We start from the raw sequence: 18,788 nt of genomic DNA on the forward strand, positions 1-18,788 counted from the left end.
AGCAAGAATAAATCTGCCTTGGCATAGGCATGAATCCTGTGCTCCTATTATAGGTAGACCAGTGATGCAACATTAAAATTAGGACTAAAAAATTTGAGCTCTGATTCAACACTTAGTCTAGACTTAACAGCCCCCTGTCTTCTGACACAGGTGTGTGGGGAAAGCCAGGGTTTGGCTCCCAGATCGTACATACAGTCAGTGCTGGTATGATGTGCTATGTGATGATATAGCTGTTGCTCATCATTACCTCTCACCTGCCACTTAAAATCCATTTTGTTAAGTAATTCCTGGATCAGACATTTTATTCCTTAGCACATGAGGACCTGCAATTAACTCCTACTTACCCACAGCTGGATCCTCACTTACCAGCTGCAGGGGCACCTTCACCTGGTCATGTTTGCAGGTGTCAGTGCCATGTAAATGCAGGCAAACTGCTCACACATGAGCTCGGCTCTGCAGAGAGCACAGCAGCTTTGGTGCAGCACGGCACCAGAATAGATAAACACCGCTTGATGTCAGCTGTGCTCGCACAGAGCCAGGGCTGGTGTCTCTGCATTGCACCCCCAAAGCAGAAGGAACAGGAAAGAGATTGCGCTGGGTGTACACCTGGATGTAAATCCAGCTGGGCACCAGAGATCCACGTTGATGCTACCAGGAGCACTGCCTGCATACCCCAGCATGCAGCATTTCCACACGACCTGTTCGCCTCGCTGCTGTGCCCAGCCAGGGCGATCTCTGTGCGTTTGCGTTGTGCCAAATCAAACAAGACCCCTCCAGAAGCTGGGACTTGCTGCAGACACACCTGAGGGACTTTGTGGGAGGCAGCCCTGGTCTTTCATGACCTGAGCCAAGGACCTGGACCCAATGTGTATAGCTGCACCCACCCTGTCTCTTCACAGAGACACTGAAGTGTCCCTACGCTAATCCCAATGAAGCCCAGTGGCACCGAAACGATCAGTGCTTCACACCTGCCAGGCAATCTCAGATCTCCACTGCCCCAGCAGAGAGCCCTCTCTGTTCTGTACCATTAAAATTGATGTAAATGTTGGGTTAGCAGCCACAGTTTACAAGTGACAAATATTGATCTCATCCGCAGCAATACAAAATCACTGATTGATGAGTAGCACAACACACACCAGTGCCTGCAGACTGCAGACATGGCATTTTTGACTGTTAGAGCTATGTCCTCCATCACGGAGCACCAAAGACTTTTTTTTTAACTAATGCAGGGAAATAATTCAGTATCAAATAATAAAAAACTCATGTGCCAAACATTTATAAAACAACTATTCAAAGTCCAGTTGGTGGAGTTTCTTCTTTTTTCTGCTGCCCTAGCTTATTTTTGCAAGTGGTTTTGCCATATAAACAGAAATCATCCTGAAAATGGGACTAGAAGTCTTCTAATCCCAAATCCTTTCAAGGATAAATGGGCTATTTCATGTTAGTTTAAATTAATTATTGCATATACATTATGTGAACGAAATTGCTTCAGAAAAGGAAGGAGAGGAAGTCTGCACTAGATTATGACAGATTAATTTCAGAGTAACTCCTTCAATTTCAATAAGAATAATTTACGCCACTATTACTAAGAGCAAAATATGTCACAATGTCTGGCAGCTAATGGAAACTCAGTAGCTCTGGCAGATGCAGTGCCCAGATTTCAGCTTTCTTTGTATGATCTTGTAGGTTTTTTCCCAGTGATTAAAGCAAGTACAGAGAGAATCCATCAATTTTCACCTCACTCTGGTTACTCTTAGGGATTATTACTTACTTTGAATGAAGCCCTTCCAAAGTCTCTTGAAGAAATATGGAGATTATAAGAGGTAATTTATTTTCAAGATTTTTTCTTTCTTAAAATTAGACTTTGAGCTAGTTTGCAGTCTGGCCACTCAGAAGAAAGTTAACACTATCTATGTACACTAGCCTCTCTTAAAAAGAGGTCATCTGGTTTTTATTGCTTATTTTTTCTCAATGAAAATCATTATTTATGTTAATAAAAGCTAATGGATTTTTCTGGAAAGGAAGGTGCATTATCCAATATGAGATGAACATATAAACACAGTTAGTTTAATACCACTGAAAAAGTAATGGTAAGAGAAACACACAAAAGGAATAGCAAAAAAAAAAGGAATTTAATAAAATGTTGATCAGGCCTTCCATCAGCAGTTTACTCACTGGTTTAGACTGTAAACCAATGTAGTAGGCAAGCAATAAGAACTGATCCTTGAAAGAACGGGAGCAGGTCTGTAAGAAGTTAAGAGCCTCCAAGCAAGAAGACTCAGGAAAGTTTCTACATGGTCAGGAGGCCTTGTCAGGCAAAAGCATTTTGGGGAAAAACATCTCACAGTACACCTTATGAGATGTGACTTGGATTGCTAAATAAGAATGTGATTTGGCTAAAGAGATCAAAATGGCTTTTCCTTCCATCTTCCACTGAGAAGAAATTATGTTAAATAGCATTAAGAAAAAAACCAACACCATACGCAACCAAAAAAAACCACCACCAACAAAAAAAACCACAAAAAAAACCCCAGCAAAACAAAACAAAACTGCACAAGTCATGACAATCAATAGAAACAACTGGTTATAATGGGAGTAGAAACCTTTAAAACCAGGCAAAGAAATCATTGTGCTGGGAGTCACAGGGACTATTCATGTTTTCCTCAGTCACAGCTTACATTTTATTATTGTTGATCCCAGCACACTGAAACTGTTCAGGTTTGGTACTTCAAAATATTAGAAAATATGACTAGCAGAGAATGGGAAGAGATGAAAAACAGGTCCTGGGGAACTTAAATCCAAGACAAAAAAAACCCACCTAGAATTGTTATATTCATTAGATGTATTTACTTCGCTGATTTACAGGAAGATGCAGGGAAGAGGGAGAGCAGTTACACCAAGCCTAGGACTGACCACAATTAATGAGTTGTGACCAAGACAGACACAAGCAGTTTCACAGCAAACAGATTTCCATTGTTCATTAGAAGTTAGAAAACGCTGCTGCTTAGAAAAATACCAGCTGTATCCAAGAAACTGTCAGCTGCTGTTATCAATATTGCCTCTCAAGTCTTGACCCATTGCCCAGAAGTCCACTGGGTGACCTTGATCTCAATGGCTTGTGGTGTAAAGCAATATCTATAAATAATGCATTAAAAGTGTCCTTCCATGTTGGCAGACTCACATTTGTCAGGCATTTCCATACTATTCCAAGCCACTTTTTATGGTGTTCTCTTCATGTGCTACGCATTTTTCCTCAACTGCCTTAATATGGATTTATCCCTTTCTTAAATATATATTTTAATAGTGACTTGTCTCTTCATCAAACGTCGTCTGAAAAACAACAGTTGGTGAGTACAGTGGGGATTAAAAAAAAAACCACAACAGTTTAGGGATATCAGATAAAATGTTGGCAACTTTACTACTTTTTTTAATGGTGTTTATTGTGAGGGAGCAACTTGCATGCTAATGGCATTTTTCATGTAATCTGATGTTTCAAAGTGCTTTACGAAGCAGTTAGCTACATTCATATGAATACAGAATATTATTATAGGCAATTAGGCATAAGCAGGGATGTGACTTAGTGCTAATCTCAATAACCATCTCTTTATCATCAGATCATCAAAAATGGGCAACCTCTGCTTCAGTGCAGGATCACTAGCCCCCTAACCCAGCTTTCTCATCCACTCAAATCTCCCAGCAATGAACACTCCACACTCCTCCTTGGCACTCTACCTCTTTACGTAACCATCTCCACTGCTAAAGAGTTTTCCCAAGATCTAACATAAATCAAACTCCTCCACTTATTGAAGTCTGCTTTCTTGCAATTGATTTTCTTTAACCATCCTTTCCTAATTGTTGCCTTTCTCCTTCACACTCTCTGCAAGACTTTCTTATCAGAATCAAAGTTGGTAGATCTCCCCATTAATTCCTTTGTTCTTCATCTTCATAAAAAAAGTTTATCCCAACACAGTCTGATAAAATTTTGGACAATTCCTACTGTCCAGTTGCAGTCCATTCCTGACAGGTAGTTAAAAATCTCTACTGACAGTCAGATGTTGAATAATTTTGCTAGGTTAAATCCACATCCATCTGGTCCTTCTGGTGTGATGGAAATTCCCTTGTTTTATTATACATTTACAGTAGAGACAACTACCCATGAAAATATCCATGTTCTTTCCTCTTTTTTCCATCATCTTGAGACTATCAAGAGGACTATTTAACCTCACATCTTGGACTATTTTGGTGTTGGCATCCTTTTATTCACACCTTGTTTACTTCTTTTCTGCTAGTCAGTCCTTCCTAAATAAACCCTGGCCTTCTGTTTTAATGCTCAGTTTTGTTAGTCTTTACTTAACTATGACTGCGTACTGGGTCTATGGAGGCCTCCTGTTTTTTCTCAAACTGCCTATGGCTTCCTGTGAGCTTGTGATGCCACCTCCACCTCCGAGCCCCACTTCCATGCCCTCCTACTTGTGAGATTAGCAGGTCTTGGATCAAAGCTGTACCCCTCCTGCTCTGAGCAGTGCACCCCATCCCCATGCTTAACAACACCTCTGGCAGCCCCAGGCAGAGACCGGGGCAAAGCAGTGTCCTTCAGCAGCACAGAGTGGCAAAGATGTCCCTTCACTTCACAAGCTGCATCAGCCTTCATACCTAATACAGGTATATAAAAATTATATATTATATATATTATATATAAATATTTTCTGTAATTGCCTTTTATTCTAATCCTGAAAAATGCAAGAGAGTAAAACTGAGCCATGCTTGGCATATACTCAGAGCAACATCTTTCACAGGGCTGAGGGCCACAAAGAAAGAGGAACACAGGTCATCTTAAAGAAAATGCATCTCCAGCAAGCTCTCAAAGTTAAGCAACATGATTCTAGGGGAATTCAGCTTTTAGCTCTCAAATTAGTATCATACGTATGAGAGAGCACATTTGGAGCAGAGGTATCCTCAAAACCCTACAGCAGGGCTGTGCCTCAGAGGCATGCTCCAACAGGCAGCCCTGGGAAACCAGCAGTGCTATGGTGTCCCTTTGGCTCCTGCAGCTGAGAGATGCCCCAGAGGAGCTCTCAGAGTCAGCAGAAACAGGAGATTCACATCAGGCACTTGCAGAATCGTCATCTTCCTGCTCTTAATAGTGTTCTCTTATAGCTCTGTTTCCAAACTTGCAATCAGGAGCTTACTCCTTTGATGCACTTGATGTACTTTTTTTTTTTTTTTAACACTTTTCAGGTTTTGAGGAAGATTTCAAGTAATACTGTGAGCACAAGGCACATTTCTTTCCCAGATGCCCCCAAAAAATCTTAATAATGCACTGTTACAGAAAAATCCCTTTGGACCCTAGAAACCAAGGCACATGTGGAGTACCTTAGCAGCTGGGATGTGTTTCCCACCAACCTGCTAAAGTCTTTTGAAGAGTAAGAACATCAAGGGCCAAGACATGGAAAGAGTCATACCAGTGAGACACTAACCAGTGCCTTCTGGCAAATGGCAAGTGGCAGAGACACAGTCCAGAACTGTAGGAATCCCCATGTTGTCACAATCTATAAACAAGAAGTTTTGGGAAAGTTTCCAGGATTCCTTGCCACTTTCATAACACCCACACAAGTTGCCAGGAGAGACTTCTCTGCTTTTTCCAGTGCCTATCAACACACATGTGTCCCAGCTTCTTTGCCATGTGAAACTGTGAGAGTAATCACTCAGTCTTATACCCCATGGACTGTTTTGTGTAAGCGTGACATGAAACGCTATCTCAGCTGGTAAAATGTTATGTGGATTAAGTAAAGGGCAGCAGATAACCCATAAACTTCTACAAACACTTAGGACAATACTGGCTAACCAAGAGCTACTTCTGGGTGGGGAAGAAGATGGCCTCAAGATTAAGTCATCTGTACTTTTTTCAGATTTGTGTGCATTTTTGCAAGTGTTTAACCATCCTCTATAAGCATGATCTTTTGATAAGAGCAAATCTATTCATTGACTTTTCTAGGCTCTGCTTCCTATAAGAGAACAAAGGTCTTCATTGTATGATACAAGTGCATCTGTTGGTAGTAACCAGGACATCAGGTAGACATTGAGTCATAAAGCCATGATAAAACATTACATAATTATCAGCATAATTCTTAAGCTAATTATATCCTGGATAGAGCCATTTTACCTTGCATCATGAACAACAATCCCGACCTGCTGTCACACCATATCAGAGACAGGGATTTTTCCCAACCTTAAATACGTATTTATTCAACTAACATGCTTTAAACAAACACTTGTACAACCTGCTCCCACCAAAGAATCACACACATTCATTCTCACTGTCAGAGAATCTGAAAATATATCCGATATTACAAAATTTCTCTTTGACTAAAATTTCTAATTCATAATCACTATGTATTTTTAAACCATAAGTTAACACAGATACTGAAACAATTCACAAACTATGCTAAGTGTTTGGAATTAATAATAGAAAATTAAAATCAATGTTTCCAGCAACTTGACCTTCACCTCAGCTAAAGTGTAATGACATAGAAATGCAAGCACAATTTTAGCTGTAAGACCACTGCTGTTTCACTACTAGTTATGCCTGAAGTAGAGACAGAGCCCATGGACTGAGAGCGGTATGTAAAGTATATTTTATTTTCTAAAACATAATGAACAAGAGCAAATACAGTTCTTTAGTTCTGACCTCTAAACAAGCACCGACACCAGTGAGTATCATGCACCTAGTCTTTTGAGGCCACAAATTATGTTCAGCTGAACAGTCTAATAGAGGACTTGGAGATTAGCGGGGTGTGCAAGAACTCACACATGTACTCATATAACAAAGTCATATATACAATACCCTTACATGATGAAAAAGGGCTTTCTGCTTCTCCATGCCTATACCTGGCCAAATAAAAGTGTACTGTCACTACTGCAGCTATCAAATTAAAAGACAGGAGTAGTCTGGTCTTTTTTTGCTAAGAATTCATCCCAGCCAAATATAAACCCACTGTCTTTGGGCACTAAGAGGCACTGGGGAAGCACAAGTGCCTGATGCAGCCACTCGGTGCTGCTGCCGAGCAGGCAGGTCAGTACGGGCAGGGCCACCAAGGGCAGTGAGGGAGCCTGGACCCTCAGCGCAGCATCCTCAGCCTCACCCAGACAAGGGACCCCTCCGAGCCTGAGTGTCCCAAAGGGTCTTTGTTTCCAAAGAGGCCGCACTGTGCTACAAAGTCTCCACAATTTCTGCTTTTATTTCTACCCATATGGGTGCTGCATGTTGAGAGCGGTACACTGCAGACTATTGCCATTTTCTTATTTCTCTCATGCTTCACACAAGTAGGATTAGCAGATCTTGGACAGCTTGGTGATAAGTTACAGCTAGGAAATAACCCCAATTCACTGTCCCAGCACTATACCTCCCCTCCTTAACTTCAAATAACCTTCATAACACATAGGTAACAATTATGGTCACTGAAAGTCTCTGTTTTCATATTTTAGGTGCAGCTTTTTGAAAACCTTGGTAGCTCTCATCCAAACTCAGTGGACTTACAGGCACACATGAGTAGAGGGCTCCATGCGGCCTTGAGAGTTGAAGTTACCTTTCACAGTCCTTGTTCAAAGTTATCTTTTTTATCTATATTATCTTAAGAGAGACCAACAGACTCATTAAGAGACATTCTTCTGGCTTTCCTTCCTGCCATGCTCAACCTCCGGCCCTTGCACTGCCCCACAAGGATGAGTACCACAACCAAGCAAACCCAAGAGCATTTTTCTTTTAAACCTCTCTGTTTCTCCTCATGCATGCATTCCTGTGCCTGTCTGCTGCAGAAGGTTCAGGGCATCACACTCACCATATGTGACTGTCCACAGTGGGGATGAGGACATGGCAAGCAGCTGGCAGGAAAAGCAACATTCTCTTACACTGATGTGATGTTTAAGCCTGGGCTCAATGAAATGTATGGCACGATATTTGTTAACTGGCTGAGCCGTCCTACAACAACCAAAATTGGCTGCAGCTGTGACAGACTGTGAACTGTTCCAGGAAAGTGGCTGGGGGGTTTCTGAGAAAGAAAATCACCACCAAATTTTAGCATCTTCCAAATAAGCAGTTGTCTTCCTACCACAAAGTGTCATCAGCGGAGCAGACAACATGGCCCATTCCTGGCTGACTGGTTCCTACAGATTTGTGGGGGAGGAGAGAATTAGCAGTTCCTTCTGCAGTGCAGAAGCTCGTCACAAAGCACACGGAGAGCCACCACCAGTGGGGAGGGACACTGGGGAGCCTGCAAGCCAAAAGTGTGGCTTTGGCAAAACCTCAGTCCATCCCTGCTCTGACTCTCCCTTTTCTGTGACTCCAGGGGAGTCAGTCTTGGCTATTAGCATTCTGCTTCCTAATTATAAGAAAAGCCTAGGCATAAACATACACACACACACGCATATATATTTTTACATTCGCACACGTCTATGTACATATATGTGTGTATATATACAAGCACCAGAGAGATACGATGAAGCTGTGCAGAATTCAGCACATCATAGCTTTTCTGTTTGAGCCACGTACAGCAGAAGGATTTTATTGGATTTTTTTATTATTATTATTTATTTATTTTTATACCTTGCTGTGGTAGACAGGAGCGGTCTGGGGGAGGGGAAGGATGCCCAGAGGCTACCTCATAAAGCTGTGGTGTTGCTGCCATCTAGTGAGGTGCCTCCACCCAGGGACACTAACACAACCCCCCACACACCGGTGCCCCACGGCCGGGGAAGCCGGAGGCGTGCGGGGAGGGACAGGCTCCCCCCCCGCGGGGACTCCCACCAGCAAGAGCCGGTTCGGGAAGGGGAGGTCTTGGCCGCCTGCCCCGAAATGAAATAACCGGGGTTAACGAGGCGCCTCTGCATGCTTTCAGTGCGGGGCTGGGTGGGGGAAATGGGGGGGACCATTGTGTTTGCTTTTTCCAGGTAACACAGGGAGCATCGTGCCCCTCTGAAATCAACCGGGCAGTTTTAAAGCTCAGCCGTCCCACATGGTATATAGTAAATGTGCTTGTTTCTGTAGTGAAGCCTGCAGGTCAGCCAGGTTACAGCCTGTATGAAAGCAGTTTTTAGGATGGTTCAGATAGGCTGTAACAGAACCTTCTAACATTATCACTTCAAAGAAAATACACAATATATACATATGAGGCTGTACCTGAAGCCATCGGTCCAGGCTATACTAGCGATCAAATTATGAACATGACCGTAATTTGTGCAAATGAATCATCACAGGAGACCCCAACACCTGGGAGCAGTCTGTGGTCTGACAAAGGGAGCAATGAAATGCAGCTTGTCCACCAAGCACTTTCATGGGAGAAAGGCAGCCTTCCCACCCACAAGACAGCTCTTTCTCCCAACCTATAGCCAGTTCCTAGGGACTTAGATCACTCTGCATTAGGCAGGAATAAAAAGCAGAACCTGAGACAATAAAATGCAAAGTGCACAGACCTACCACCTCTACTTGCAAAAAGCCACGCAATTCATGTATCTTATCCCAGCACTGGAGGAATAGAGCATCCCAGGACAGAGGCACCAGTCTTGGAGGGGCTCCGTGTCATATCACACAAGGAGACTGTAATCGTGCAGAGTTACCCCACCTACATCACCTCCTTGTGCTCCATCTCCACCAAGCTGCCTCCTGGACTCACGTCACACTTCAGGGCTAAAGGGGAGAGTTTAGAAAGAAGTCCAAATATACACGTGTGAGAAAGGGAAGGAATGAAAGACAGCACAGTGTGTTAAGTGAGGAAAGGGGTTAGTTTTAAAGCTATTCAATTAAAGCACCAGAGGAAAGTAAGAGGCCTGGGCACTTGAAGTGCTTGCTCAGGAGTTCTGCTTCAGCCCCTGGCACATCAAAGCAGTTCCTCCACAGGGAGCCCTAGACACATGGTTATCTTGCGATACAGACATTTGGCATATTTTCCTAAATATGTTGAAAGACCTAAAAATGATACTGTAAAATCTAGTTTGCTAAAATATCTGAGAAGTGGTGGAAAAAGAAAGCACTTAAAGTCATTTCTTAGTTATTAGCCATGGCTCGTCGTCTTTGAGACTTAAAATGCCAACTCTTTCAGGACTTTCTGTAACCTGGATCAAAGTCAAGCCATTCAGCGGTCTTTCTTCTGTTCTTGCTTTATGGATTCCCCACTGACTGACTTGATTGCTTATAGGTCTGAACCATGCAGAAATGACTGTTTTAGAGAGGTATGTCTTCTGGTTTGCACTGAGATAATGGGCCTTCTAAGAAAATATTCTGTTTCTGTTTCCTTCCTTTTTTCACAGGCTCATCTAGATTCTGGGACTAAGAGTGTTCTTACACTGCCAAAGATTTTTTTAAAAATACATGGATTCACTCTTGTGCTCTGATCCTGCGAACAGTTTACAAAGATTTAACTTCATGCTCTTAGCCTAGTACACTTTAGCTTGATGGCAAGATTAAACAACTATGTTGATCTTTACAGGACTTGGGAGCGCATGTTGTAAATTGAGGATGTAAGGCAGTGTTGCTATGATATTGTAGAAAAATATCTGTGAGTACTGCATTTGGCCAACTACTTTTTAGCCAAGGAAAGTGTCTGCAAATCGTGACTTTTCACTGACAGTTATCAGCCTTTTCCTCTGGAAAGATATAATAAAAATCCATAGTGTAATATTCAAGCTTCTCCTAAATCAACCAGGCAAGCAACAGTCTCTATTCTATCCAACATGAGTGAGAAATAGCACCCCTTCCTGAATAAGAAACTATAGATGCTAAACACCTGAAGCAAACTATTTCCAAACCTTTATCATGCTAAAAACTGTATGCTGCGTACAGATGGCACTCACCCAGAGGAGAATAAAACAACCTCTAAACCCCTGACTGAGTAGTGATTTTTTTTTTCTTAAAAGCAAGAAACAGGGACAGCTTTCAGAGCAAAAAGTTGAGGCAGTTCTTCTACCAGATCCCTGCAATAGGTGAGCCCAAATTACAGATTAAATATGAACAACCCTTTGTCCTCAAAATAAATACCAAAGATGGTTGCATCACCCTCTCCTGTAATGGGACTGTCACTAGGCAGAGGGTGAACTAGTGGGGTGCTGGAATGAGTGAAGGAGGAATAAAATTGTTGGTAGAAGGATGAGTCTGTCAAACCAAAATGGCCTATTTCCATCAGAGCTCTGAGAAATCAGGTCTGGCAAAGCAAAGACTCTGGTTAAGCCTCAGTGAGAAAAGAAAACTAGACACCCATTTGGTTTTCATGGCTCCTTTACTGGTTTTCTTCCCTTCTCTCTCTTTCCCACCAAGCCATACTCACGTTGAACCACAAGCTATTCCACACACAGTTTATCATCGCCTATAAAAGAGCCACAACCAACACACATATCACACAGGAGAGGCAGGGGATTTAATTCACCACTACAAAGAATTTATACCAGAAGCCTAAGTGCAAAGAGATTAACTCTGAGCCCTGTCAAGATACTGCTGCTGTTTGTTGTGCCACACCAAGCAATAGCACTGTTGTTAATCTTTGCCACGGAAGAGACGTATTACAGTTTATAACATTATGGGCAAGTCTCGTGTGCTTTCTAAAAGGAGGGAGCCAAAAACAGCAGCGGAAAACAGAAAAGTGGAACAATGAGAAGAATAAACCAAAAGAAAGGAAAGAAACATGCAGCTAAGAGCCATCTTATCCTGCTATATCTGTCCTCCCCCTCTAGACACCCCTACGGAGCTATTTTAGTAAGGTTGGCTATTTGTTATATTATAAGCTCTGCCACGTGATTTATTGGGCCTTGGATGCCTCAAGGAGTGAGAAAATCTTTCTCCCTTCTCAGCTCTGAACAGAAGAAAGTTTTATTACCATCTCTGTGGCGCACCCCGGCCCTTTCTTAGGGATGCTATTTCTGGCGCAGACTGATTGAAAAGTGCTGCTGTCCCCTACATGGCTGCCGGTTTGACACTTTTTGACATTTCTAAACAACTCGTGCTCTTCCTGCCAACTCCCTGTTGCTTTCTAAACTGTTTTAATCCTGAAGAATGCAAACTAATCTACTGAGAGAAGAGAAACAAGCCAGTCCTGGGAAGCAGAGCTGGAAATGTCAGAGTGGTAGAAATGATAAATACACCTGCTAGGGAAAGAGACCCAGTATGGGGGGGGGGGGGGGGGCGCTGTTAGGAGACGTTGCTAGAGCTCTAACCTGTTAATGTTATCTACTGTAAAGAAACACACCGTATATTATTAAGCAGAACTGTATAATATCTTCTTAAAAAAAGAATGGTTTGGAGGCAAGCACAAAGCGTACTCAGTCAAGTGGAATAAAGCAGTGGTCCCTGAGGGAGATTTAAACTACTTAGACCTAAGTATGGCTAATAAAAGTTTGCAATTCAAGAGTTTCCAAAAGCCTGTATTATTATTCTTATTGTTCTGTCATGCCTGATCTTTTGAATGGTGTGATGGGTTGACCCTGGCTGAGGGCCAGGTGCCCACCAGAGCCGCTCTATCACTCCCCTCCTTCTCTAGACAGGGGAGAAAAGGTATAACTAAAAAAAATTACGGGTCGAGATAAGGACAGGGAGAGATCATTCTCTAATTATCATCACGAGCAAAACAGACCGAACTTAGAGAGGGAATTCATCTTATTTATTACTAAGCAAAACAGAGTAGAGGAGTGAGAAATAAAACCAAATCTTAAAACACCTCCCCCCACCCCTCCCATCTTCCCTGGCTCAACTTCACTCCTGGCTTCAATCTCCGCCCCCACCCAGCGGCACAGGGGGACGGGGAGTGGGGGTTACGGTCAGTTCCTCACGCGGTGTTTCTGCCGCTTCTTCATCCTCAGGGGGAGGACTCCTCTCATCGTTCCCCTGCTCCAGCATGGAGTCCCTCTCACGGGAGACAGTCCTTCACGGCCTTCTCCAACCTGAGTCCTTCCCACGTGCTACAGTCCTTCATGAACTGCTCCAGCGTGGGTCTCTTCCATGGGGTGCAGACCTTCAGGAGCAAACTGCTCCAGCGTGGGTCCCCCACGGGGTCACAAGTCCTGTCAGCAAACCTGCTCCGGCGTGGGTTCCTCTCTCCACGGATCCACAGGTCCTGCCAGGAGCTTGCTCCAGCGCGGGCGCCCCACGGGGCCACAGCCTCCTTCAGGTGTCTCCACCTGCTCCGGCGTGGGGTCCTCCACGGGCTGCGGGTGGAATCTCTACACCCCCTCATCCTTCCTCCATGGGCTGCAGGGGGACAGCCTGCTTCACCATGGTCTTCACCACGGGCTGCAGGGGGATCTCTGCTCCGGCACCTGGAGCACCTCCTCCCCCCTCCTTCTTCACTGACCTTGGTGTCTGCAGATGTTCTTACATCTTCTCACTCCTCTCTCTGGCTGCAAAAGCGCTCTCTAACTGGTTTTTTTCCTTCTTAAATATGTTATCACAGAGGTGCTTATTGGCTTGGCCTTGGCCAACGGTGGGTCCGTCTTGGAGCCGGCTGGCATTGGCTCTATCAGACACAGGGGAAGCTTCTAGCAGCTTCTCACAGAAGCCACCCCTGTAGCCCCCCCCCGCCCCGCTACCAAAACCTTGCCACGCAAAACCAACACAAATGGAAAGGTCAAATAGCTGATTGTGTGCTAACCTGATTGATTGTTTTATTTTTGACAGAGCACTCTGTGTATTCGGAGAACACCAATGCCCCTAAACACCCCGCTCCCTCTTCTCACTTTCCATCCTGTACAATTACATTTCAGTAGGCCTCTGCATTTCAGAAAGAAAGTGACAAAGTTTCTCTTCTAACTATAACACCATAAAACTACATACTCCAGATTTTGAACTGAGTCTTGTTTCATATTACTTTATTTTCTTTTATCCACAATATTGCATTTTAAAAAAATGTCCTCTGTCACTTTCTTGCAGTTCTTTGCAGAAACAAGGCTACCTTCAGTCAGGTACCAGGCATCTAAAGACAAGGCTTTCCATCTAGGTTGCAGGAAGCAAAATGCAAAAATGATTTACCCTCAAGCACCCATCACTACCCACAAGAAGCCTAGTTTGAAAAAACTGAGCTGTAATACACAGTGGGGACAATGGCTCTGAGCGTTTCTAAGTCATACCTTCCCAAGTGCCTGGTAGTATTAATCCATTACTCTAATATGCCGGAGGCAGCAGCGTTCCCTTCAGACTCAAACATTTCCCATTGGCCGTGCCTGGCTGGAGCCGGCTGCTCAGCCCCCTTCCACCCTGCGCACGCCTGTCCCCCTCCCCAGCACGGTTCCTTCCTGCTGCACGGCTGGTCTGCTCACCTCAGCTTCTGTCTCTCACTGCCATTCCACATACCTTCTGGGAAAAAAAAAAATCACACCTCATCTCCCAAGCTTTATTTATACAAGCAAGACTGTCAGAAATTGGGAGCTGAGTTTTTAAAAACTTCAGTCTAAGGGCTTGCAGAATGTGTGCAGCATTTAGAAAACCTACTGATCATTTGAATGTAGTTGGGGTAATGGCAAGACTGCCTAAATACCACCTAAGTTTCATTGCTGTTTCAAGATGCCAGAAACACTTGACTGGCAAAAGCCAGAAGTTCAAGGATATGAGCAGAAATTGGCCTGTTCAGTTCTGACCGTAAGGCAGAGTGTTTGGAGATCAGACAGTCTAGCACTATTTCTTTTTTATTCCTGCTGTAGAAGAATGGTTAGACATTGACATTTCAACATAATTATCCTGAAAAATAACTTAGGAAATGCACCACCAAGAAAATAAAACTGTTTCTTTTTAGTGCAAGGTTCACCACTTCTCTATCTTCATAGACAATACACCACCAAAGAGCAAAACTCAGCCTTCACCCAGTTTCTTTGTTCCTACTAAAGGGCAAGATTGAGAAGAAATACAAAGACACCAGCAATGACAATCTATACTGTAAATACTTCAGATGACATCCTGGGTTAGCTTTAAAATGGAATTTATGTGTATTTTCTTTGACATTTGACAGCATATATTCCGGTACAACACAGAGGCTCCCTGCTATGAAGTATGTGCTTATGAGAAAAACTTCTAGAAGAAAGTTCAGAGAAAAACATTAAGGAACAAGAAACTAATTATAAGCTTCATGGTGTCTGTGTGCATCAAAATCTTGACATTCTCTTACACTCTTCTCTGTGGCAGATTATTTCTGATGCAAAATCTAGAAAACTGCCATTGAAAACTGCTGTACAAATTTGAACAAAGACCTATCTTCTATTTAACACACTCCAACCGGAGGTATCTATCTGACTGCTCTGTGTGGTGCAGAACCGTATGCACCGTGGCCATCTGGCCCAGACGGAGTTTGACACTGGAGCAGCAGCAGCAATGAAGTGTGTTAACAGTGCTGCTTACTGTTACAAAAATTAGTCATTCAGCTGCATTAGGGTGAAATTCACTGGATTAATTACAAACCTGCAATGTAGAGTACAAAACAGAACTCTGTTCCCTGCCTCTAAGATTAATAAACACTACAAAGTTGCAGAAGACATTGCAGGTTAAGTGAGGAAGAACAGCACAGAGAAGGGAGCAACTCAGGGGAAAAACAATTAAATAACAAGAATGGATTCAAATAATTTAGCCTGATCCACAGGATTTGCAAAACTTTCCCTTTTGTAAAGCATCCAACATGTACTCGGTCCTGCTTATACATTCAAACAGTGGGACTTTGGCAGTCTTTCAGTCTATAGATGCCTTTCAGCTCACCAGTGAATTTTACCCATGCACCCAGTAACACAGGACCTGCTGAAAACTAGCTTAAACCTCCCAGGGCCAAAAGAGGCATGCACAGTTTCACTGCAGGCACAGTAGTGAACACAGGAACTCAACCTGGAGGTTTACAGAGCAAGGGTCAGTTGTCATCTCCATCACTGGCATGTAGCATCACGCCAGGGACAGCCTTGTCCATCCTTCCTGATTTAGGAGCACAGTGGAGCTCTGGTATCAAGGGACCGATGTGACATAAATAACAACAATGAAGGTACGTACCGTCAGTCTGTAAGGCAAACTTCAAATCTCTTGAGGTTAGGATGACTTCTCCTCCCTCAGACAGGCAGTATACTCTTAATCTGGATCCTATTGCTGTGAAACATACATTTCCTTTGGGGAAAAAAAAAATACACCTTCAACAAATCTGGAGATCTCAAACTGTCATTCCGAGGAAGCAGGTGTGTTACAGTATGTCTTGAGACAAGTTCCTCCAGCAGAGCTTACCAGAGGTGTCCCTAAGTGAGGGATGGGGTGGGAGGGGTAAGCTCCCCCATAGGTAACCTTTAGAAAGGGCATCCTGGCAGTGAGCAATCATTTGACTTTTGGAGGTCCCTGGGTCCCACAGCCAAAATCCCTCTGCTTATTCTTCCCAGACAGAGAACTCAGAAATGTAAAAGAACACTTTCATAATAAACAGTAGGGGTAAAAACCTGGTTTTAATCCTTACCAAAGTCAGCAGTGAAACTCCCCTCAACTTCTCAAAGGCATTTCTAAATTGCAGATTTATTTTTTTTTAAGTTTCTGGGTTTTTTTTTAACTTTTCCTTCTGAAATGTAGATTTGAAAATATCTATGAAAAAATTCTATGTCAGTGTAATGGTCATAATTACTTGTGTGCTATACAATACATAGAGTAATTTGTTATCATATAATAGTGAATTACCCCACACACCCCGAGGTCACAGGGTATGCAGTTTGGAGACAAAACTTCCATTTCAGTTTTCTTGTTATTGCCATGCTGGTCTCCTGGGCTTATTTTGGCTCTGAACTTAGAAAATTGAAATTCTTATCTCTCTGCCCATACACCCTGTATGATTTGAGACAGATTCAAGAGTCCCTGGTACTTTTTTATGCTGTATATATAGTAGAACTGCAGAACTGAGTTTTTCAGCTCATCTGTCCTGCTTTGTCCAGATTAATTCACTGAAGTCACAACTACCAACAGCCCCTTTCCCAACTTTAGATAGTGGCAAATTAGGTGGCCTAGAAAATCCATCTTGCTTCACATCACTGTGACATGAGAAATTTAGACTCGAAGAGGTAGTTCACTGCATATCCATAAGGGTTAGGACATTGAATATACTTCACCTATTAATTTCTTCAATTTATCCTTCACTCACTGAGCTTTACAAGTGCTTTCTCTCTTATTAATTGCTATTAATTAGCCTTGAAGCAAATGTTCCTTTAATTTCACCTTTATTTCCATTGTAGTCAAACCTTGTACAACAGCAGTCTCATTTTTTCATGCTTGGTACACATATATTGGAAAATGGGTTTATCTACAGAGTCACACAGACTATCACAATTTATAACAGTGTGTTTAATTCTTCGGAACCAAACTGAGCACTAACTGCCTTGAGCTGTTTGGTGGGAAATTAGATTTGTGCTAAACAGCTTAATGCTCTGGGGAGTACAGAATAAACTAGATGTGGCAATTTTATGAGTTTCAGAACTTCAGAATGACTATATTTTTATCACTATCACCAAGCTTGGATGTCATTAGCTAAGATTTTTTTTCTACATATCATTGTCCCAAAATGGATTTACATAAATAAATGGGGGGTTACAAAACATCTCTAATTTAAAACACATTACACTTAAACTATGGAATGAAAGAAAGAAAGACTATTTGGGAGCAGTTTGATTTAAATCTTATCTTTTAGGTAAAACTACATCAGTAAATGTGATGTGCTTTCTGATGGGCAAGCTAGAAGCAAAAACTAAATTGAAAACATGGAAAAAACACTTCTATCTTACTCCTTTTCCAAACTGCAGTGGAAGGACAGATCTCTCAAATTCATTCTTTCCTGCCACTACCCAGGTCACATCAGAGAAGAGGAAAGAGACAAAGAAAAGATGCTAAAATTATTTGTGCTCGACCATTTAAATGGGCATTCTAGCTGACACTGCACTAATTCTGAATAACAGCTACTCTTGTATGGACAAGAGTTCCTTATTTAAATTCCCAAATGCTGTTAATATAATATGGTAATGCAACTCAATTAGCTATTTCAACGAGACTTGATATTAGCAAATCTTTTATTGCATGATGAAGTGCCATCTCCATTATGAAATTTCATAAAATACATTTGTCATGGCAAAAAATATATATTTACAATAGAAGGACAATAGAAATTGTTAATGAGATAATGAAGCTTCTGGAGCAGTAATTATGTGGCTAAAAGGCTGTGATTGTCACACAGTGCTTCCAAGGCAGGTCTCTGCAAGCGAGATCTGTATTGCAATGTTTTTTGTTAAATTCACTGCTAATTCTGCCTCTTACCCTTCTCAGAACTGATAATTTTCTTGTCCTTAGCAATGCTGTAGAAAGATAAAATACACAGTGGAGGAATCTGGATTTGCACTCTAACTCAGCATGACTGCTGAGTTATGAAAATATAGGAACCTATCTTTGTGCTGAAAGTAGCAGACTTTGAATATTTCTGTATTGCTTTAGTCTGGTGAATAAGCAAGTCAAGCTTGACCCATCTGTCCAGTTGCTGTTGCCAGATATTGGCCTTCATAGGGCTCAAAAAAATAAAAAAAAAAGGAAAGAGGAGAAAAAAAATTAGTTCAAAAAATGTGTTAAAATTTAACTTCCTTTTTCAATGGAATTATTCAAAAAGCTACTCAATCAGGTCTTTTTTAAATTATATACCAATGAGTAAAGTAAAAATCTCTGCAAAAGCTTCACAAAGTCCTCATAGGACTTTCTACATTTTAGAGTCCTTGCCAATGAACATGTTTTCAAATACCTGGAGCTTTTAATAGGATTAGCTGTAATTGGGAGT

This window comes from Balearica regulorum, chromosome 2 (genome assembly GCF_011004875.1).
Source record: "Balearica regulorum gibbericeps isolate bBalReg1 chromosome 2, bBalReg1.pri, whole genome shotgun sequence".
Classification (NCBI taxonomy): domain Eukaryota; kingdom Metazoa; phylum Chordata; class Aves; order Gruiformes; family Gruidae; genus Balearica; species Balearica regulorum.